The 22,772-nt window shown below is 44.5% G+C and overlaps 1 long non-coding RNA gene across 2 annotated transcripts in view; it reads left to right on the top strand.

Annotated features, from left to right (window-relative positions):
• Positions 1-3,045: 3,045 nt before the first annotated feature.
• LOC141973501 (uncharacterized) overlaps positions 3,046-22,772 on the top strand; it is a 249,506-nt gene continuing 229,779 nt past the window's right edge. The window contains exons 1-4 of one of the 2 annotated variants that reach the window (XR_012635537.1): positions 3,046-3,224; positions 14,458-14,508; positions 15,655-15,766; positions 17,544-17,664. This is a non-coding gene — a long non-coding RNA (uncharacterized LOC141973501). Of the gene's footprint in view, positions 3,225-8,043; positions 8,115-14,457; positions 14,509-15,654; positions 15,767-17,543; positions 17,665-22,772 lie in introns of those variants that run through there. The other variant, XR_012635536.1, reaches the window with a different exon arrangement.

Here is a 22,772-nt window from a genome sequence, read left to right as displayed (position 1 = left end):
CCTCTATGGATAAGAGCTGATCCTATAAAGCTAATAGCCGTATTCTCCCCATCAGAAAACCTAAGAGCGCTCTCGCCAATACAGAAACTCTAAGTACTTCACTAGAATTCGCATTCATCTGCGCCGTTGCAGGTGCACCCCTGCACAGCTGTGCCAGGCAGACACGCACACCCAGCTGTACACATTTCACAACGCACGGAATTGCAGAAGAAAAGCAGAGAAACCGGAGAGAGAGATGATAAAACTTTCTTAAATCGGTACACTGCAAAAGGATTCAAGTTTTTTGGTACCCTGTAAACCAATCTAAATCCAGACTGGTGTCTGTCGTCCCACCTCTCCACCTCCACAGCTGTGTCTGTGCCTCCGCTTCTCCCTTGCACCACCAGCAGTGTTCAGGAGCCTGCACATACTCCAACAGTCAGGAAATGGATCTAGCTCAACACACATTCAGGAGAAAAATCACCTCAGCCCCAGACTAACTGCCGCAGAACTACTCTATGAAAACACAGTTCAAGAAAGTGAGAAGGATCTGATCTGTATAAGGTACGGGATTATACCTTGGGGATACTGAAAAAAAACGTCTCCTCCTCCTCTCTCCTCACAGTATGTCTTTCTTCTTCCCCTTGGGTCAATTAACAGAGCTACATGATCAGACACTTGAATTAACTTATCCAGCCAAAACTTGACACAGCAAAGACTTAAATTTAAAAGATTAGCCTAAACAACTCACAGGAATTGTGCACTGAAAAGAAAGCTCGTTAGCCCACTCTGAATAGACAAGAAGAGTTGGTATGGGGGTAAAAATAGGACAAGATTGCCACCTTCTACTGAAAAGGGGCAGGCATTTACAAGCAAAGAGCCCCTGTGGCATACAGGGGCAGCAGCTGAAAAGGGGTAAGAACTAACGGCAGCAAAATCTATAGCAAGTAGATAAACAACTTCTTTTAGACAATAACAAGCATTTAGACTGTTGAATTCTAGAAGTTTATCAAACACATGCTCTCCCAGAAGTGTTTTCTGAAACACATCACCCTACCGTTAACTCCACTGACATGATTAGAATACAAGATGCACAGACTATAACATATGAAAACACACAGCCTCTGTATTTATATTTATAAAGCACATCTCCATAAAATCGGTGCTACCCTCTAGCAGACTAAAAGGACTCAGGTATCACCTCATTTATATGACAGGGAATATTTATTCCTTTAGAACATGCCAGCAATTTATAACGCCAAGCAAACAATCCCAAAACACCCCCCGACCCTATATGACTCTAAGAACACAGATTTCACTTTTTCAGTATGCTGTCTGGATAACACATATGCACACCAAAAAAAGAGTCCTAACGAACAATATTCAATTGGTTATCGGGCATTTCTATAACCCAGGCACAGAACTGTTGTAAAGTTAATAGAATACACACAGCGAAGGAAAGCATTACCTTGAAACAAACTCCTCCCGAACTCTATACATTCTGAAACATAATAGGTTTTGATCACTGCTACACGTAATACTGCGGAAACGACAAAGGACGTAGGTGGAATGCAAGTCACATCTTAGAAAGAATTTTACGTAAACAGCTGGCAAAAACCAAAAGAACCTTGTTTTCTATGAAAATAGATTACTCATAGAGGAGCCAACCCAATCTGTCTCCTCAGTTCTGTCCTTCAACACTCTCAAGTACCTTCAGAAAGATAATACCAGAAACTAGAGAGCAAAAGAGCAGACTATTGAACTACTGCTCTCATAGCACTTCAGAACTGTCCCTTCTCCAGAAAAAAAACCCAACCAAACAAACTTTTTTTTCTCTTATTTGAGTTCTAGTCACTCTAAGAACTAACGACCTGACCATCTCGCTTCAACCATCACTAACAGCCCTTGTTTCTCAGGCACCCACTGCCTTTTCTCTTCAATAGTTTACATGACTGAAGCAATCAAGATAAGATCGATTAGTCGTTATTTTCATTTAACATTAGAATTGCACCTGAGGAAAAGCTTCTGTGCTTGAAGATCTGTGAATTTTCTCCTCAAAGTTGTAGGTCATTTAAAGAAAGGGATCACCTCTCTATTAAAAACCTTCCATCCATCCCATCTGTAGGCAAATATAGCTAGCCTTGCAATACCAAAGCATGCATCAGGAATAGGTCTGCTTTTTTTTTTTTTTTTTTTTAATTAGCCATCTGAACTTGGAAAAAAAAAAAAAAAAAGGCCGGTGCTTTCCTCACACCAAATAGACGTTATCAACCCGAGAGAAAAGCACAGGAAGCAGCATACAAACAACATTTTTCCTGATTCTAGGATCACAGTGGGGTTGTGAGGATTATAAAGTGTTAAAAGCCACGATGACATTCTGCAAATATTTGCCGGCTTTTTTTTTTTTCTTTTTTGGCTTTACCACCGCAATTTCTCACACAAGCATCTGATTTTCAAAGACTTTGAAGTGTTCGCACAAGTACTGTCACGCAAATATTCAACAAATAAAGTCATTTTTACATTTCCACAGCATGAGGGTATTTGATTAGGGTAGACAAGTCTGTCCTGCTAAAAGTACCTTTGTGTCTGAACAGCAAACGCTGCTTTTGTTAGTTTGCTGAAACTTCAGGGCAAACGTTCCGTTTGTGTTTCTTCAAAGTATCCTGCAAGAGAAAAATCTGTTTTCCTCCAACAAAGGCGCTACAGACAGACAGCCCAGGAAAGTACCAAAACGATGTACGTGCTAATCTCAGAGAAAGGCTCTGACACGACAAGACACCAAGGCAGCTGGGAAGCAAGCTTTTTTCCAAAGATGCACTCAACTTTACAAAAGCATTATGGTTTTACCTTCAGCTTTCTGCAGGCCGGGATGTTAGCGGGGCGCTGTCCTCTAAACGCCGCGTGCAGAGCAGCCTCAGGGAAGACTTTCGGTAGCTTTAGCGATAGACTGTTGGCCCCGAACGCCACACGGCAGTAAGCTGCGGGGTGCGCTCACACGTCCCGCGGCTGGAGCAGGGCCACGGCTGCTGGCGGGGCCACCTTTGGCGGGGCACGCCGGCCCCTCCCCGGCGGGCCCTGCCCGCGGGCAGCTCGGCCCGGCCCCGCTGCGAGGGCTCCCTCAGCGCCGGGCTCCCCGCGCCGAGGGCCTGGCGGGGCAGCGGCCGCCCGAGGAGCGTTTCCCGCAGCTCCCGAGCGGGACGGCGGGCGGCGGGAATGGCCGGACGCATCTCGGCGACGCGCTGAAGGTCAGAGGAGCCCCCCCCGCGGCGTCCCCGCCTCGCCTGCCCGCCCCGTCCCTCCGGCATCGGCCGGTTCGGGCCGCGGGAACACCCGCCCGGCACGGGCGCGCCTCAGCCCGTTCCGCGACCGGCTCCGGCCCCGGCCCTGGCCCTGTCGCCGCCGGTCCGGCGAGCGCGGCCCGTCAGTCCCGCTGGGTTGGGGTGGCGGGGTGTGCGTGTGTGTGTGTGTCTGTCTGTCTGTGTCCCCGCTGCCGCCAACAGCCGCCGCCGGCAGCTGCGGGTCCGCGCCCTGAAGGAGAGGGGCCAGAGGCGGCGCGTCTGCCCGAGGGGCTTTTTCCGCGTAGCCCCGTGAGGGGCCTGGCAGGGCCCTGGGGGAAACCTGCCTCCGGCCGGGGAAAGCTCCTCTCCAGAAGCAGTGCCCGGCCTCTGCTAGGGGCGGGCAGGAGCGCGGGCGCGGTTGGAGGCTCTGGGGCTCAGCCCCGGGTGCCGCAGCCCCTGGGTTTGGAGCGGTTCTGGGGGCGGCTCTGTGCTGGGCTCCGCGCTGTGGGGTCCCGGCACCCTCACAGCGGCGGGGCTGGCTGCGGGCTGCCGCCGGCTGAGGCTCTGCGCTGGGATGAAGGTACGTATCCGTCTTAAATTTTTTTGGGGGGGGGGACACGGACACGACACCCGTGGCTTTTTCTGGACGTTCCTAATCAGGTGACTGTGCGAGGATAATTTTGTAAGGTCTCTTTCAAACCCCCCCGTTTTTTTTCCCCGAGAAGTGAAGGTTGACAGTGGAAATGGGTGCTAAAAGGCTTCTAAAAGTAGCTGGACTGCTGGGCCTGTTTTGCAGGGTTGTCTAAGCAAAGGGAAGTTCATGTCCTTTCCCTTTCCCCTTCCAGCCGCTGTACCTTGAACCTGCGGCAGTAAACCGAGGGGCGGTCACACAAGTGTTCTTCCCGAGTACCTGCTCTGCCCGTGCGGTGACACTGAGGAGCAACCTTTAGTTTGTAGGTCAGGCTGCATTTGATTCCGTGTGCTTGTTTCTCGCTGCCCTGGAGTCATTCGGGGAAGAGCTGGTGACTGACTGAGTGTGCAGTGCTAGTTCGTACACTCACTGTTGAGACCGACCTTTGGGCTTCTGCACGTTTTGTCTTGAATAATGGTTTTTTTCAGGAGCAGTCTAGCTGCCGTCTAGCAGTTCCTGTCTGTCTCCTCGGTGAACTCTGTTCCAGGCTCCTTGTTTTCGTGATGCCTGGGTCAATCCCAGTGTTTCTACATCCTGCTGCGTTAATTCCTATAGTGTATTTGAAGTCACTCTCTTTGGGTGGAAGAGTCAGGACAGTTCCACTGTAAAAATGTGCACATGGGGTCAGAGTTGGGCTTTGCTGAGGTTTGCTTAGAAAATGGATTATGTTGCACTTCCTCTTAGTTCATTTGTATGGTTGAAGCATAATTCTTCATCTAAGATGAAGCAAGAGATTGCTTTGAAATGTTTCTTATGCCAGCAGATCTTTGATCGACAAACCAAGAATCAACGGCTTGTATCGATATTAAAACCCTTCACAGCTGTATTGGGTCAGGGGGGTGTGGGGTGGTGTGGTAGCAGGGGAGGGACTCCTGTGAGTGAGTCTTTATCAGGGGTGTAGTGATAGGATGAGGGCTAACGGTTTAAACTGACAGAGGGTAGAATTTGACTAGCTATCAGGAAGAAATTCCTCCCTGTGAGGGTAGTGAGGCTCTGGCACAGGTTGCCCACAGAAGCGGTCCTCCCTGGAAGGGTTCAAGGCCAGGTTGGACGGGCCTTTGGGCAACCTGGGCTAGTGGAAGGGGTGCCCAGGGCAGGGGGGTGGGACTGGATGGGCTTTAAGGTCCGTGCCAGCCCAAAGGGTTCTGTGATTCTGCGACTAACCCATCTAATCTTTGATGCTGTCTGTCTGTCTGTGAAGTAGAGAAAGAGCCAGTTTGATCGATGGGATCATTAATCCCTTTAGCCTTAGGGTCTGGATGTGGACTCTGACAAGCATGATGAGTTGTACAGACGTTTTAATGCGTCTCCCCCTTTTGCTACTAGTGTTTCTGTAGAGAGCCTTGGTCCCTTAAGAACAGTGCTTCCCTCCTATCCTGTTCCTTTCTCTCTCCTGCTTTCAGCTGGTATTGAAAAGTAGGGTTTTCTTCTCCATTTTTCCCTTTCTAAAGCAAGGGTTTTGTGGGGTTAAAAAAATGCGAATGCTGCCTTTAATTTATTGTTATCCTGTCATGTCAGTCCTGTGCTGCTTCTAATTGCAAATAAGTCTTAAACACACAGGGCAAGCGGAGGGTTGGAGGCACAAATTATGCCTTGCTGTAATTGGAGTTCCAGGGGCCTCCAAACCCAGGTGCCTGTTGTCCTGCTCAGCCTAACTGGGCCGTGGGCTAGCTAAGCCAGATTTGAGCACCCTCTGCATACGGAGCTTAACGTGTGCTGCTTTATAATGCTGACACACGTCTCTTGGGTTTAGATCAAGAGAGGTATGTACAGCTAAGCCTCTTTGAACACTGTGTTAAGTGCATGAGGCTCTCCTAGCAAAATTAGGTGCAGATTGGTTGTTATTTTCATTCATACTCTTCCATAAACAAAACCAAGGCAATACTGAATTTAGTGCATCAGTTCTTTAACAGACCACTTTGTTTTATCTCCTTCCTCCACAATCAAGTGCAGTGCCCTTCCAGAATCATGATTGGTGGAAAAAATCAGAAGCACAGCAAATGCATTTAACTAAAAGAAGCCAGTGTTAAATGGTCTTACTTAATGTTAGCAGGAAGCTGATGGGAATATCCTTAAATCAAAACTGATACGAAACTGAAATGTGTCCAGAACTTCTGCTGTATGTAGTGTCACCCTTAGTGGAAACCTTTTCATTTCCTGCTGATCAGTTCTAACTGTCCAGAGCAATGCAAGTAAGTTGTATTAAGATGGTAGCAACTCAGATCTCTTCTTACATCCACAGATATTTTTGAAAAAGTAGTTGTGACTTGTAAGTTAGGTCAAGTTATCTAAAAATCATAAGCAGGAGAGTTTTTTTCTCAGTTATATTAGTGATACAGAGAAATGATTACTTGTTTTGAGATTTATTTACTTATTTACTTACAGAAAACTGCTTAGCACCCAGACTGTTCTGTGGAATTTTACCAAGGACTACTGTTTGTCAAAACAAAGCAGTTTGCTGTGAAAATCTACCAAGGATTACAATGTTCAGCAAAATATTATACTTTTGTCCTTGAGTAACAGGTGGCTCTAACTAGTTGGAATTTTGCTAATGAGTAAAGATAGGCATATACGAATGGTAGAAGTTCTGTTGGTTCTCTTAGATAAGATAGAAAGTAAACCGTCTGAAAACCACTCTTGTTATTCAAGAAATTGGCCAAGGGAATCCGCGCATGCTCCGCGGAAAAAAACAAAGTGAGAAAGACTACGAGCCTTCCTCCCAAAGACCCCCGAAGACGACCACCAGGAGGCAATGCGCAGGTGCAAAGAGAACATAAACTGTTGACATCAGCCTTTCTAACTAACCCAGCCTTACTCATGCATGTGTATGTTTGTGTTATGTAACCCAATGAATATGGATATCCACGCTCTTTAAGTTTTTGTTAAAATGTGCGGTGCGGTGGGTGTACAAGCTTTGTGGAGAAATCCCCTTGCACCCTGGTGCCGGAGTAGACACACCTGCTTTATAACTCTATTCGAGCTGTAGAGTCTTTTTCCGCCAGTCATTAGTGCTGGGTAAAAGGACAGACATTGCTTTGGAAACGTGTAAACTGAAGGATGTTTTCCAGTAAGATTGTGGTGGTTTGGTTTTTTTTCTTTTGTGAAGTTGTCAGTATTTTATTTTCTTCCACAGTAATTCTAAGCTGCAGAACCAGCCTCAAAGGCCTATGGAATTACTTGTCTGGTTAGCTTGGCTCCTCCTAAGGCTATAGACTGCATCTCTACTCAGAAGCTAGTGGAAGCAATGAAACCATCTGGAGTACTGAAAGATGGGGGAGAACTGAATCACAGGTATAACAAGACTGTCGAATTTGTTAACCTCTTGGGTTTTTAGGGCAAACTTAACATCAGTTTTCTTTACAGGCTGGTTGTTCTTGGTAATCTGTATAACTTAGTCAAAGAATGGATTTCAGAACTTGGTGAGAGCAAGATAAGGTTTTTTTGCATGTTCTTATCAAAGCAGCGGAAGCCTTTTTCTTTCAAAGGGAATACTGCTAGGATTTATGTTGAAGTTCAACTTCTAACTTTTTCTTCTTGAGTATTGAGTAGAGCTGTAGTAACTGCTGTTGAAATAAGATCTAAAGGATACTTCAGATCAGGATCTTGAAGTCTTTGGGGCACTGAATAGATGTGGTAAGTGGCTCTATCAGTTGACTTGTAGCAGTTAACAAAGCTGAAACAACCTATTGTGGGGTGAGATAGATGGTCAATGGCACTAATCTTGCCCCAAACAGGCTCCAGCACCCAGTCTACTTTGAAATGGTTACACTAGACTTGCCCTTTGTATAGCTCCTTGCTTGTGTTAATTTATGTGTGTCTGCTGTGGGGAAGACTAATAGTGGGTCTTAATTTCTGTAAATTAATGCAAGGACTGCTACATTACTCATCTTTTTTTTTTTTGAGTTGCAAGCACTCACTTCAGAAAAACAGTAGCAGGCTATTAGACTAACAACTCAGTAGGGGAGTGAGAAGACATTGTTTATGGAAACTGTTGTAGTCTTTCTGAAAAACTCCTTTGCTGCCTGAAATTACCCATAGATCAATGTGTATCTTCTAAAGTAAACTCTTTCTCTTCTACCCACAGAATCTTCCCCCTTCCGCAGTAGCGAATGTTGGTGGCAGAACATTTACATTTGGATCTTACTGGCTCAGAGTACATACTAAAGGTAGAACTGTCACCGAAAACGGGGATAAAAGTAACTTATCAACACCAATTTGATGTAGATAAGCAGACACTTCTTTATTGACGGCCGGACGTGTAGGGGAGTGCTCTCACCAACAACACGTACCAGGCACCAGAACCATACACCCTATATAGAACTTACTCATACATATTCATTAAGTATTCGTACATGAACATACAGTTTCTAAGAAATCATTAACATATTCTTCTCCTATTTCCGATTCTGAGCAGCAGAGGTTAGAAATGTCTAGAAGTGGGTCTGGGGTGTAACGTGAGTAGGTGGTCCATGAGTCGGTGGTCGCGATCTCCCCCTGCCGGAATTACCTTCTGCTTAAGGACACAGTTTTCTTGGCAGGTACCTGCAAGCTGTTACGGTTACTTCCCTCGGTTCCCATTAATCCTGGACCTTGACAACTGCTTGCATTCTTCTAGTCCTATATATGTATTATAAATCAGTTTACAAATCACCTTGTGTTTTGTTACCTAGGTTCTAACCGTTCCTACTAGACAATTATGACCAATCCCTTCGGCCTTGGTACGGGGCTGTACAGGGGATTTTAGAGTAGCAGTCAGTTGCTAGATTCAAAGTACAATAAATGTAAAATGATTTTTACTAAAATATCCCTTAATTCTATACTTTTAAAATCAAACACAATTTAATTTCAGTTGATAATAAAATCAGTAACATTTCCCCCCTTTGACAGTGTTGAAAATAATTTCAAAACTTTCATCCTTTTATTCGTTTTCATCTTCGAAGCCAAAGTTTGTCTTGCCAGATGGTAGTGGTGGCGGGCTGTAGTCTGGTGGCATAGTGAGTACTTCTCTCATAATTCTACGATATATTGCAAGTCTATTAGTAAACTGTCTTTTAAGACAGGCATACACCAGCATAATCATCAAAATGACAATTAGTAGCAGAAATAGAGTTTTGATTAGGTATTTCAGCCAAGAGCTTAAGTTCCATCCTAATCCACTAAAAATTTTTCCTAGCCAATCTTCTGACATACCTTCTCAAATAGTTTCTGTTTCCTTTTCAATTTTGCCTAACAGATCTAAATCATGTTCTACATCCTGTGTAATATTCGGGATATGAATGCAGCAATGATCCAATCTGTCTTTGAGATATCCACACACTCCATGCTCTTTTAACAGAAGCATATCTACTGCCATCCGGTTTTGAAGTGTCATTCAGGAAGTTGCCTGTAATTGGATGTTTAACTCTTTAAATCCTTTTCTAATCGAGTAGTGCCTTTATCTATGATCGAAAGAAGGATTGCAAACATGCCTTTAATCCAAGTACCGTCCCAAGTAAAACAGCAAGGGGTTCTGGCCACCTCCTGAAATCGTGAGAATATGGACATACATACATACAGAGTCCCCCTGAGCCTGTTTTTGGGTACTTTGCCCAGTTTTGTTACACTGCCATTCCATGATGCTCCTGCTCACATTGTTTTTAATCTGTTCATCATATGAACACCATCCTAACTTAGGGTTTGGGTCTCCTGGGAGGAGAACTTGATCCAAAGCACTAGGTTGAGACCCTGTTACAAAGTCATAATTTAGTAGTTTCTCACAGTCTAATTTTTTTTCCTGGTGACTTCCATTGTTTCTTAATAACCTTCACTTGTTCATACCATTGAATCACTGGCTTTTGTTTGCAATAAGTAGTCTCATTTTTATGTTCCAGATTGGCCAAATTCATAGTTAAGATTCCCCAAGGAATAGATTCACCTACTGCTCTTGGTATTGGTAAACAGGCGGTAATTTGTGTAAGGTTCTGCAAGTTGTCAAATCCCTTAATCAATCCTAACTTCAAATTTTCTTCGGGCATTCCTTTAGGAATGTTAATTAATTGTTTTGTATCCGATTGCCTTTTGTTCCTAGCCACCAAATCAACCCATGATCTCACCAGTGTCACCTTCCAAGCCAATATAAAGAGAACAATCACAAACTGATACGAAATGTTAGACATGTTTCAAAGTCAGTTTCAGAGTCTTTCGATCACGGCTTATAATTTTCCATGGAGTAGGTGCTTTCTTCACTCTGGTATAGTATATCCAAGCATCTGATTCTGCAATCTTGATAGCCGTGAAGGTGGTTAACAGTATCTGGAAAGGTCCTTTCCAGCGTTTCTGCAGAGGTTCGGAAATCCACGTTTTCACATAGACATAATCTCCTGGTTGAAAGTCATGCACTGGAGTTTCTAGGGATAATGGTCTACTCCACACTACTGCACTCCGGATTGCAGTCAGTGTTTTTCCTAAAGAGAGCAAATAGTTATACACATCTTGTTTTCTGTTTACATGCGTGTTTGGATTTGGTTCTGGGGACTCGTAAGGTTTTCCATACAATAATTCATAAGGACTGACTGAGGTTCCACTCTTTGGTTGTACTCTGATTCATAATAATGCCAATGGAAGTGCTTGAGGCCACGTTAAATTGGTCTCTTGACCTATCTTACTTATTTGCCTTTTTAAAGCCTCGTTCATTCTTTCTATTTTTCCACTGGATTGTGGCCTCCATGGAGTATGCAAATCCCAAGTGATACCCAAAATTTTGCTAACGTTTTGGACTATTTCTACCACAAAGTGTGGACCTCTGTCAGATGAAATTCCAATAGGAACTCCAAACCTTGGAATTATCTCTCATAGTAACCACTTTACTACTTCATTGGCTTGTGTGGTGCAACAGGGAAAAGCTTCTGGCCATCCTGTAAAAGTATCAACCCCCACCAGAATATATCGGTACCCATTTTGCCTAGGTAATTCTGAAAAATCTACTTGCCAATGTTCTCCAGGTTCTGTACCAGATTTTAATCTACCCACTTGAATCCTTTTCTTGGTTACTGGATTGTTTTTCAAACATACTTCACATTTTGCAGTTATTAATTTAGCCATGTCTATTATCTTGAGAGATATAATTTGTTTTTGTAAAGAAGTTACGAAAGCTTCTGCTCCCCAATGACATTCTTGATGTTTGGTTTGCATTATTTCTCTCATTAATAAAGGTGGAACTACTACTCGTCCATGAGGAGTTATCCACCATCCCGCTAAATTTTTCTTAGCATTCAAAAATTGACCTAATTTTTCATCTTCCACCGAATATTTTGGCCTCTCCCTCAGAAGAGTTACTGCTTTGGAGGGAGTTAATGCCATTTGGAATGCTTGTTCCTTTGCTATTTTCTTTGCCGTTCAGTCAGCCAAATTGTTTCCAGTAATTTCTTTTGTGTTCCCAATTTGGTGTGCTTTACAGTGCATGATTGCTACTTGATCTGGTTTTTGAACTGACTGTAATAATTGTAGAATTTAATTTTGATGCTTAATATTTGATCCCTGAGAGGATAATAATCCCCTTTCTTTCCACAAAGCTCCATGAACATGTACCACCTCAAAAGCATACTTTGAGTCTGTCCAAATATTTACGTTCTTCTTTTCACTTCGTTCTAGGGCTCATATCAAAGCAATGAGCTCTGCTTTCTGAGCTGATGTGGTACTCGTCAGTGCCTTTGCTTCTCTAACTGTCGTGTCTGTTGTTACCGCATATCCAGCGTATCGAGCTCCTTGCTCCATAAAGCTGCTGCCGTCTGTATACAATTCCCAGTCTGGTTGCTCCAATGGTACATCCTTCAAATCTTCTCGACTGGAATAACCATACTCGATAGTAGCCAGACAGTCATGTTCCTGCTGTCCTTCTTCCTGTGTAGAGCTCAAAAAGACTGCAGGATTTACCAGGTTAGTTGTTTTTAAAATCACATCATCCCATTCTTTTAGTATTACTTGGTACCTCATCATTCGGCTCGGAGATAGCCAATGTCCTCCCTTTTGTTCTAAAACAGTTATCACCATGTGTGGGACATCGACTGTTACTGTGCTTCCCAAAGTCAGTTTCTGAGCTTCCTGTATGAGCATGCCTGCTGCAGCCACAGCTCGAAGGCAGTTTGGCCACCCTTTAATCACTGTGTCCAGTTTAGAGAAGTATCTGACAGGTCGTTTCCAGCTTCCCATCTTCTGAGTCAGCACATCTAGTGCCAGGTGTTGTCTTTCGTGAACAAACAGCTCAAAGTCTTTGGCTAAATCAGGAATTCCTAAAGCAGGTGCAGACATTAAAGCGCATTTGAACTCTGTCAAAGCCTTCTGTTGTTGGAGGCCCCATACAAAAGGAGAATTCTTTTGGGCCTCATACAATGGTTTAGCTATTAGACCGTAATTCATAATCCAAAGACGACACCACCCTGTCATTCCCAAGAATGCTCTGAGCTCATGAATATTTTTCGGCTCAGGTATATTGCAACTGGTTTCTTTAGGATCTTTTCCTAATTGTCACTGTCCTTCTGAAATTTTAAAGCCCAGGTAAATCACATTCTGGCAGGGTATTTGGGCTTCTTCCGAGATACTTTGTACCCATTCAGTCCCAGAAAATTCAAAAGGTCTATTGTTACCTGTATGCAGGTAAATCCTTCTTCTCTAGCAATTAGTATGTCATCCACATACTGTAAAAGTAAATGTCCCAGCCTTGGTTGGTTCTGCTTCCAAATTTCAAGTTCTTTTGCCAACTGGTTTCCAAAAATTGTCGGGCTATTTTTAAATCCTTGGGGTAGTCTTGTCCATGTCAGCTGCATCTTTCATCCTGTTTGTGGGTTTTCCCACTCAAAGCAAATAATATTCTGCTTTCCTTCTCCAAAGGTATACAAAAGGAAGCATCTTTTAAATCAAGCACTGTAAACCACTGATAAGTCTCCTTTAACGCTGTTAACAATGTATAAGGATTCGCCACCACAGGATATATATCCTTGACTATTTGATTCCCTGCTCTCAAGTCTTGCACTGACCTGTATTCACCCGAGGGTTTTCTGGCTGGTAAAATAGGAGTATTGTACTCAGATATACATTCTTCTAAAATTTTATACTTCAGGAATTTATCAATTAGTTTATTCAATTCCTGTCTATCTTCTGGTTTAATTGGATATTGCTTGATTTTTAGTGTCCCTGCACCCTCTTTTAAATCTATTTTCACAGGCTCTGCCAATTTTGATTTGCCAGGAATGTCTGTTTCCCATACTGCAGGAAATCACTGCAGAGTCCACCTCTGGTGGAATTTCCTGCTCCTTAACTTTTTCTTGTATCATCAGGATTTCTCCTGTTTTCGACTCAGGTATTTTCAAGAAAAGTTCTCCTTCCTTAAAAACAATGTGTGCATTTAGTTTAGATAACAAATCCGTTCCTTAACAAGGGTATCGGACATTCTGGTACATACAAAAAATTCATGTGTAATTATCTTATTTCCAAATTTTAAATCCAGGGGTTGCAGGAATGGCCTATTTTCCTCCTTCCCTGTTACTCCTATTATGTTTGATGGTTTTGTTCCAGTTTTTCCTTTACAAGGATTCAATACCAAAAATGCCGCTCCTTTATCTACCAAAAATATAACTTCTTTTTGCGGTAGGTGGAGGAAGCAAGCAGCCGATTCAACGTGAATGATAGAGCAAGCTTCAACTTTATTGAAAGAAATCACCCCTTATATAAGCACTCTACAATAATCATGCATACTGCTCACAAATCTATTGGATACATGTAAAAGGCTACATTATAATATCCCAGCCCCTTGTGGCATGTCACAACATCTTTCCTCTTCTGGCCTGCCTTTTTTCCCAAGGTTGTTTTTTACCATCAAGGCCATTGTGTACCTCAGTTTCTCTCTTTGTTAACATAACAGTCTGTTGTTAGCATAACTGTACCCTGGGTTTTTTCCTTTGTTTACCTCAGATGGCTGCAATCAGCTTCTGCAGAGACCCATGGCCTTGCTCTCTGCAAGCCGTTCTCCAACAGTCTGTCACCTGAGAACAGACTCTCAGTGGGCTGTGGCACAGTTCTGACACGGGGTCTACAGCATTGAAAACTGTCCCACCTGACAGCCCCTCAGGCACGGTAGAAAATCAAAATAAGGAAGGCTAGTGCACGCTGTCAGGTGTGGATAGAACTTTTTAGATTTCTCTGGATGTTAACAAGTAGTAAGATAGCTACAGAAATCTCTTCCTCACTGCCAAGGTAAGTACCTTACAAGCACTGACACTGATGGCTCATTGTGCACTGCTGGTTCATTACAACACAGGATCAGCCTCTGAATCTCTTGGCTAAGTAACTTTTTAAAGCCAGTATTAGACCGTAGTAGTGCCATACTGCTTGCAGCTTACTAACAGTTTTTTTGGTTCAGAAGCAATTCAGTCTTTAAGTAGTTTAGCAGTGTCAATTTGGTAGTTTATCACAGTTTAGGAAAAACATGAAAGTAGAAAAAAATATTTTCTTACACAGTTATCTGCTCCTTTACAGGCAGTTGAAGATGCTTAGATACCTGTTGTCAAGTTTGAGTTTGGTGTTGAGGTAAGCATTTTGCTTTATTTTTTTATTTTTATTTTTTAGTGAGAAATATTTTTTTCTTCCTTTGGAATAGGACAGCTTCTCCAGGGACCTGTGACCAGGCTATTTTACAAGGTTATTGGTACTTTGTAGTGTATTTAGGAAACTGTAATTAAACGGCCTGACCACAGCCTGTCCCAGGAGAAGACACTGCAGTAAAATGGGAGCTTATAGGAAAATAAGCCCCCAGGAAGCCTGGCAGGCAAGGGGACATCAGGGACATCCCTTTCTAAACCTGTGCTGTGGAGCAGGGTAGCCTGCTTGAACAGCGCTTATCTGACAAGGACTGCAGAGTGCGAGCAGAGGCAGTGCCCTTGCTAACTCCTCCCAGCTCTGACAAGCTGTCTTTATACAGAGGGGTGGGTATGGTGTAGTTCACTGTGTGAATCATGTCAGCAGACTAAATGCTTTGCTGCAAATCAAAACTGAAGTGGTCATGAGACAAACAGTCTGGAAAATGACAAGTAAAAGTACTCATGTGACTCCTGCCTGGGTTTGTCAGCTGCAGGAATCCTTGTATCTCGAACACATCTTGTACAGTGAATAGAGACCTGCGTGCTGTAGTACCTAAGCAAGTCACTGCTTGGCATCACTCTCACGAAGACACTTATTCCGTGACCTTCTTGTGGCCTTTGTCTGGTGCAGACATGCACAAAATAACTTTCTTGCCTCAGACTGTTCTATGAACCAAATGCTTCAGGATCAAAAGGGCATACTGCATAGAGAAAATGCTCTCTCCTTTGCTGAGGTATAGCTGAGGAGATGGAACTTAGGTCTTAATTCTGTGATGAATTTTAAGCTCCCTTTTAATGGAAACTCTTAAGTTTAGAGTAATCTTTTTTGGCTTAAAAACCCCTTTCTTTCCCTAGCTTAAAAAAAGGGGGGGGGAGGGGATACAATGAACGTTTTGTAAAGAAAATATGGAACTTCTAGCAATTTTCTTGAGGTTTCGGCAAATAAATCTCTTGGGAGATGTATCTGTAGTCACATAGTTCTAAATACAAATGTTACGCACTCTTTTTTAGATTTGACTAACTGTCCCCCACTGGTGTGCTGTTCACAAACAGTGCGGCATTCTAACTCAGGGCTGGCCCTTTTTTTTCTCCTAAGATTGATCTGGTATTTGCAAGACCACCTGTGCAGACCGTTTCTGACAGTCTTGATCTTGGAGATGACTGGCATCTGAGAAGCCTGGATACGAGATGTATGTGAAGCTTAAATGGTGAGCGTATTTACACATCTTTAAAAAGAAAGTGTTACTGAAATTGGTATAGAATGCACATTACACAATTCCAGTTTCTGTACAAGGTGCATAAACTGATCTCCTGTGTACTTGAGATCTGAGGAGGTGGTGAGTGGTCTTACATTTAGATGTTTCAAGGAGCTGTGTGTTTAGATAGACCTGTATTTCATGTTTCTTTGATCAGGGTGTGTGCGTTGTTCCAGTTTGCCACAGAGACTGCTTCAGATGAATAGGTAGAGCACTTGATAGAGAAGAATGTGTGGTGGTTCATTACAAAAAAAAAAATAAAAATTTAAAATACCTGAAGCCTAACTTGCTCGCTGTTTAACAGTGACTGGTTTAATTGTTCCTGGCTGTCGAAAGACACCTGGCTTTCAGAATCCTCTAGACAGGCTTTATTAAAAATGGTTGGCAATAGTCTATAAACTGTGACAAAGCTGTTGAGGGCACCAGTTACCTGAAGGGATACTGAGTGTTCTGTGTAATCTGTAATTTTTAATGTACTACAAAGTGGGTAATCCAAACTTGTTTTCATAGATTTGAACGATAAACTATAAGCTGTTGATCCAGCGTAGCATAAACCAGACCTGTACCTGTTACTAGGAACTTCTGTACTTCAACTTTTCTCTCAGAGTTATGAGATGAAATGCTACATCTAGTGCTAGAGGAAGAGAACTTGTGGCTCATGCTCTGTGCAATTAAACTGTGGGCAAAATGTGAGTAAGGTGCTTGTTCATAATCTTTAAGCTTTTCAGAGGCACCTCATGCTGAAAAAATAAGACCATTGGAAGTACTTCAGCTTTGGATAGCCATTTCAATGACAGTTTTCAAACAAAAGCCTGTTTTTTAGTTTAGATTCAAGGTCTGTCCATGGAGTAGAGTGGGTGTGTTTTTTAATGGGGGTAGAGTGGGGAGGGGAGTCCCTGCAAGACAAGGTGCTTTATTGCTTATCAGGAAACGGACTACAGATGGTCAAAAAGCCAAGTCAAGAATAAGAGCTGGATCAGTAGGGAATAAGAAAGTACGGCAGATTTTTTTTATTAAGGCAAGTTGGAGTGAAGCAGTAGCTGTAGCAGTGTAGGCAAATTTCAGAGTAGCAGTACTTTGAGAAGTGGTGTGGTAAAGATTCTTCTTCTCATCGCTGTTAAGGACCAAGAGTTTTGGCCTCATTGCACTGCAGTAACAACTGACTTTGAGGCTGAAGTGTACTGAGTATTCTATAGATTGTGAAGCTGGTGCTGCAAATTTGAAGGAATGTCCTCGAGTATTGAAAGACGACAGGCTAACTGCAGTGTATCCACTCTAGGACATGGCATTTACTCCAGCCTGCTGGGATTTCTTGGTGGGGTTTCCTGGACAATACTGGTAGCAAGAACATGTCCACTCTATCCAAATGCTTTGGCTTGTGCTCTTGTGAAAAAGTCTCCTTGGGTTTTTTTTTTCAAAATGGTAAGAGTTATTGTTTATTTTAATTTGCATCAAGAAGTAGTAACACTTTTAGAGGTAGTTCTCTATATAAGATTTACATTGACAACATTCAGTCCTACCCTGAATTACGTGGCAGAGTTTTAGATGGCCAGTTACTGGCTTTCGTTGTATAGGGAATGGCCAAATCCTGTATTGCTGAAACAACTCAAAGAGAACAATCTCAGTACACCACTATAGGACCCTAGGGTGTGTAAACATTGAATTCAGAAGCCTTTAAACTTTTTTCTAACCTAAACTGATACTAAGCACAGTTGTTTTAACATCACAGGTAAACCCCTCAGATGGATACTGTGTAATGGGGATCCTCGCCCCAGGCTCTCCACAGCAGAACTCTACACACAAGGGATCTGCATCAACGCCAGCGGTAATGGGAGAGGAGTTCAAACGTGGTAAAGTCCTTCCTGTGCTCATTAACTGGTTAAAAAGTGTAATTCTTGCTCTATGAAACCACAGTATCTGAATTGGTACCTAAGCACAATTCACAAGTGAAACAATCCTGTCAGCATAGCACTGACATCAGCACGCATGTTCATCTCCCATGTCCCAGCAACCCCCGCAGGTCTCCTCGCCAGTTCTTCCAGGGACAGTTCATCTTTCCGGTATGTGAAGGACCAGCAGGGCCACCACGTCAGATGAGCTGTGCTCTCGGCAGCGGCATTAACTCTCCCCTACAGTTCCTGAAAACACTGTGCCTGTCACACAGCAGTGTAGCACTTTCTTTTGCCCCCATCACACTGTTAGCTCCCAGATGCTCTCTTGTGCTTCCCTTGAGCAACCTGAAGGTCTTCTTCCCCCTCCTCAGTTTTGAGCAGTCAAAGAACATCCAACTTCTAACTCTCAAATTCTTCCCACTCTTCTAAGGATGTTCTTGGGGGTCTCAGCCTTCTGCCCTTCAAATCAGTAGCTTATCATAACAGAAGGATAGCACTGGTTTTCCCCAAGTAAGCAAATACTTAAGCTGTTTGTTGAAAGATAAAAATTGAGAGGAAGGAAAAAAAAATAACAGCCAGGTGGAAAATGAAAGTTTAATTTGGTGCTGAAACAGCTTGGATACTTCTGCTGCAGCTGTAGCAGAGGGCTGGATAGAGGATAAAAGCAAAAATCCTTCCATTAAGGTTTCAAATTACAAAATAACTTCATCTAAGGGAAGACAAAATGTATATATGTAAATACTGCTGTATGTTTATAGTGCCTTCTCAGCACAGTGTTTCTCTTAACGGCATCAAGAACTTACTGGTATGAAAAGTTATCAATTTTAAGTGTTATTTTAAAGCAATGTACAGTTAAATCAGCAGTAGTGAGAAAATAGTCCAGAATCTGACTTGCAGAATGGGAGATGATTTGTGACTTTCTCAACAGCTTTTACTATGAAGGAAGTTTACAGCTACCTCCCTATTTCGGAATGCCATACTTTGTTAGTATTGGTCTGGTTAGGAACTCAGAAGGCTGCCTTGTTCATCATTGCGATTTTTCAATCAGAGGAATGACAGAAAGAAGGCTGGCAGTTCCCAGTTTCAGCTGTCTTTTACCTGGGTGCAGAATGAAGCTTCTTTCTGAAAACAAAAACTGCATCTCTCTCAGGATATTGGCTGTTATAGAAGTGTCTTTTCTCCACCCTTTGCTTCACCAAAAAGCTTTTTGGCCCAGGTGGTTTTTCTCCTGATGCGGAAATGTTCAGGTACTGGGAATCTTGCACATCTGTGTAGGAAAGCTGTTGCCCCCTGAGCTCTGTAGCCGTGAGGGTAGATGCTTCACTGGTCACGTTCGCCTGCAAAGGGCAGTTGTCTTTGCCTTGTGCGCTCACATATCACAGGTGAGCCATGTCATGAGAAAAACAGGCTCGATAGCAGCATCCCAGCTGGGTGAGCAGGGACACCTGCTGGTCAGAAGCTGTCAGACCCCGGTGGTGACACCCGACTGGCCTCTGCCAGTGGTGACGCCTGGGGCAGGTGCCCCTGCCCACTGAAAACAGAGCTTCTTGGCTGCTCAGGTGTAGCAGCTGCTGATTGCCTTTGTCCTCGAGGCTTCACAGCAGTTGGGGTGCTGGGGTTATGCAGTGCTGAGGTAACAGTTTTCCAGGGTTATCATACCCTAGTTTTAGGGGGAGCTAGTGTTACTGGGTGCTAGGGTTATGGGGTTGTAGGCTCACAGTGTACTAGGGTGATGGGGTATTTAGGGTTACGGGGTGCCAGAGTGTAGGTGGCATAGCATTAAAGTATGTTACTTTTAGGGACAAAATCTGGGCTTTTTGGTCCTGGATTCCTGGGTTGTTTGGAGGTCTCTTGCCTTAGCTTATGTTCTGGGTGGATTTGGGAGAGTTCTGTTTTGGGTGATTTTAGGGTTTGGATAGGGGCCTCTGTTTTGTGTACGATGTGTCTTCTAGTTGGTTTTTTGCTCCTCTGGTGGTTTGTTTTGCACTGTTTTGTCTTGTAACCACCATTTCTGATCTAATACGCCTGTCTAGGTTGGCCAGTGTCACTTCTGCTGCAGTCCAACCCACTTCTGGTGAGTGTTGGACTGTTTTAGATAGGTTCGTGCAGCATGATTGCCAGATGATGAACAGGCACTCCTCGGATAGCTAGCTTGGATAGCTACCTCTACCTGGAAGAGTCTGAGGCTGCTACCTGGGACTTTGGATTGCTCCAAAGGAGGCAAACAGGCTGCAGTAGCTGCCTGGCAGGAGTTCTGAGCAGCTCTTGGGTACGGACAGGCCTCCAATGTCAACAAAACAACATTTTGGGTAGTTGCTGTAGAGGACACTGGGCCTGTGGTGTGACACTTGTGCCCTGGGACAGGAGGTTTATGACCCAGCCCAAGCAGAGAAATGGACTGTGGCACCAAAGGCACTTGGGGCTGGGGAAGTCCAACAGGTTTGGTGGAACAGTTCGGGTGACACTGGCATGCTTGCCTGTGGCCTCAGCTCACTGATACTGTCTTCCTTAAGCACAGCTGTCAGCACCTTGCTGCTGAGGATTGCCCATCCACAGCCTGTTTGGAGCAGGAAATCCAGGCTGTTACTCATTTTTCTTCACCCCAGAGTCTCTCCAAGTCTGGCCTGAGCCCTTTCTAGCCGGTGACGTTAACTGCCCAGACCATCAAGGCTTTGGTTCAGTGTGCCAGGCAAAAGTAAGCAGTGGCTACATTTCTTCTCCTTGGCATTGTATATGTGTGGGAGAGGCCCTAGGGGAGGAAGGTCGGCCTTTCTGGGATGGGACGCCATCAAGACACAGGCCTCTTTCTGCCTGGAGGAGTTGGGGTGGAAATCTCCAGTGCCGGGGTGGAGAGCACAGAGGGGCGGCCTGTGTTCCCTGTGCTCCAGTCTGGTGCCTTGTGCCCGGGTGTGGCTTTTCTGGACCACCCAACAGCTTGTGGTGCACTCTTCAGGAACTTTTACCACAACAGGTGTGTGCAAGGGGCCTGATCTGGATCCATGACTACTCATCATTCACATCACCATAGGTCATCTCAAACACAGCCAGTTCCCTGAGATTCTGGATGCCCTTCTCAATGTTGGTCCATTGGCTTAGCTGACATAGGATATCATCCTTGTAGGGGTGCCTCTCCCTTACACTGAGCAGGAGTCGCCTCCAAAGGCTGAGGGTTTGAGTCTGCTTCCCTATTTCCCTATCAATGCCAGCATCCTTGGCCAAAGATCCCAGCTGCTTGGCCTCTCCCCTCCATTTCAAAAGCACTGGCTCCATTGTCCCAGCACTGGAGCAGCCAGGTGCAAATCTGCTCGCCTCCCAGGCGGCCGAAATCTCTCCGCATATCTCGCAACTCAGTTGGGGATAGAGATCCGACTATCACCTCTGGCTCTTCCTCCTGTTCCCGTGCTGGGCCTGGCTCATCCCCATCCCTCACTTTGCGAGCTGACTTTCTGGTATATTTTGTTTTCTATATCGGGCGACTGATACCGGCACTGGCTATCTCTGGCTCAGCTGCTGTGCTGGTGGAGATGACTGATACTGACTCTGCCTGTTCCCCTGGCCCAGCTGCTGTACCAGTATGTTCATTCTCAGATCCTGCAGCCCTTTCTCCCCCTTGAGGGCAGTGAGTATTAAAGAGGACACGGTAGGCATGGGCAAGTCCCCAGCACATTGCAGCGAGTTGTGTCTCCTGGGTTTTGCCACATTGGTAACACACCCTTTTTAAGCACTCCATCAGCTTTTCAGGGCTCTGCATTTGTTTGGGAGTGAAATTCCAAAGCATTGGAGGCAACCACCGAGCCAGGTGTTTGCCCATCTTTTCCCACACCCCTTTCCACTCACTGTTATCTGAACTAGGGACAGGTTTCCGGGTACTGCTATTGTTAGAGAAGTGCCGCATGGCCCAAAACAAGATCTGGCCGACACCTAGAAAACAATGTGCCACAAATACACGGGCCTGAATGCCCAAGGATAACTGCAACTCCCAAAAGCCGCAAGGATCTCTTCCCCTGGCTCAGCAGGGGAAGCAGCCCGCCCCCACAAACAGTGACACAAACACATTATAAGCACTCAGTAGCCAGCACATCAAAAAGAGACCCTTTACACACTTAACACAGACAACAAACATCAACACTGGGATCATACACTGCATATAGGGATTAATCCAGCCCCACCACGCTAGGAAGAAACCCAGCATTGCAAATATTCTCTTACCAAATAATACAAATACAGACAGAAAAATTAACACCTAACAGATTGCTCTAACAAACTCTGGTCAGTGTCTGTCCCTTTTTGATTCCTCTATAAACCCTCTCGTGACCCACATTGGGCGCCAAAAAGGCTGTTGTAGTTTTAAGCCCTGCCGGACCGGAGACCACGTTGCCGTGGTCCCTCCCCCACCCTCGGACACAAGTCAGGCACAAACCTCGGGTTAAATAAGACGAAATTTGGAACAAGAGCATAAACAACAATATGAACAACAACAGTAGCAATGATAACGACAATAAAAAGTAAAAACAGTACACAGGAAAAAAGATATACAGAGAAATACCACAATGAACACAGCCCGACAGCGCACCTGCTTCCTGCAACCAAAGTCACAAAGGGAAGCTTCCCACGCTGCCGCGCCAGACCTGACATCAGTAAGGTATGAATTAACCAGCCAGAGATCCCTTCCCCCTGCTTGGGAGAAACTTACCCTATCCTAGCTGAACCAGGACAAGGAAATATGGGGTCAAGCGTTCGTCTCCCTCAAGGAGGCTGGTGCCAGCGGGGACGGCGGTCCCAGGTGGAGCTAAGTGCCTGCCAAACGCTCTTTCTGCTGGTGAGGAGCCTAGCGGTTGGCGAGGGGTCCTTGGCATACCCCAAAGAGTTCTGCCTAAAATTTCAGGCCACTTCTAACCTACCAGTCCCTGATTTTTTTGGTTATTTTATGGGACTGTTTTTAGCCCGTTTTATTCATTCCTTCTTTGCGTCTGTCCTGAGGACGGCGGATGGCGTGGAGGACGTAGCTGTGTGTGTGTTCTTCCCCTGGGATAAATGGTGCTTAGTATTGCTGCTGCAGAAGGAGA

Source organism: Athene noctua, chromosome Z (assembly GCF_965140245.1).
Source record: "Athene noctua chromosome Z, bAthNoc1.hap1.1, whole genome shotgun sequence".
NCBI classification, from domain to species: Eukaryota; Metazoa; Chordata; class Aves; order Strigiformes; family Strigidae; genus Athene; species Athene noctua.
Note: the sequence above shows the minus strand (reverse complement) of the source record. Positions and strands in the feature narration are given on the sequence as shown.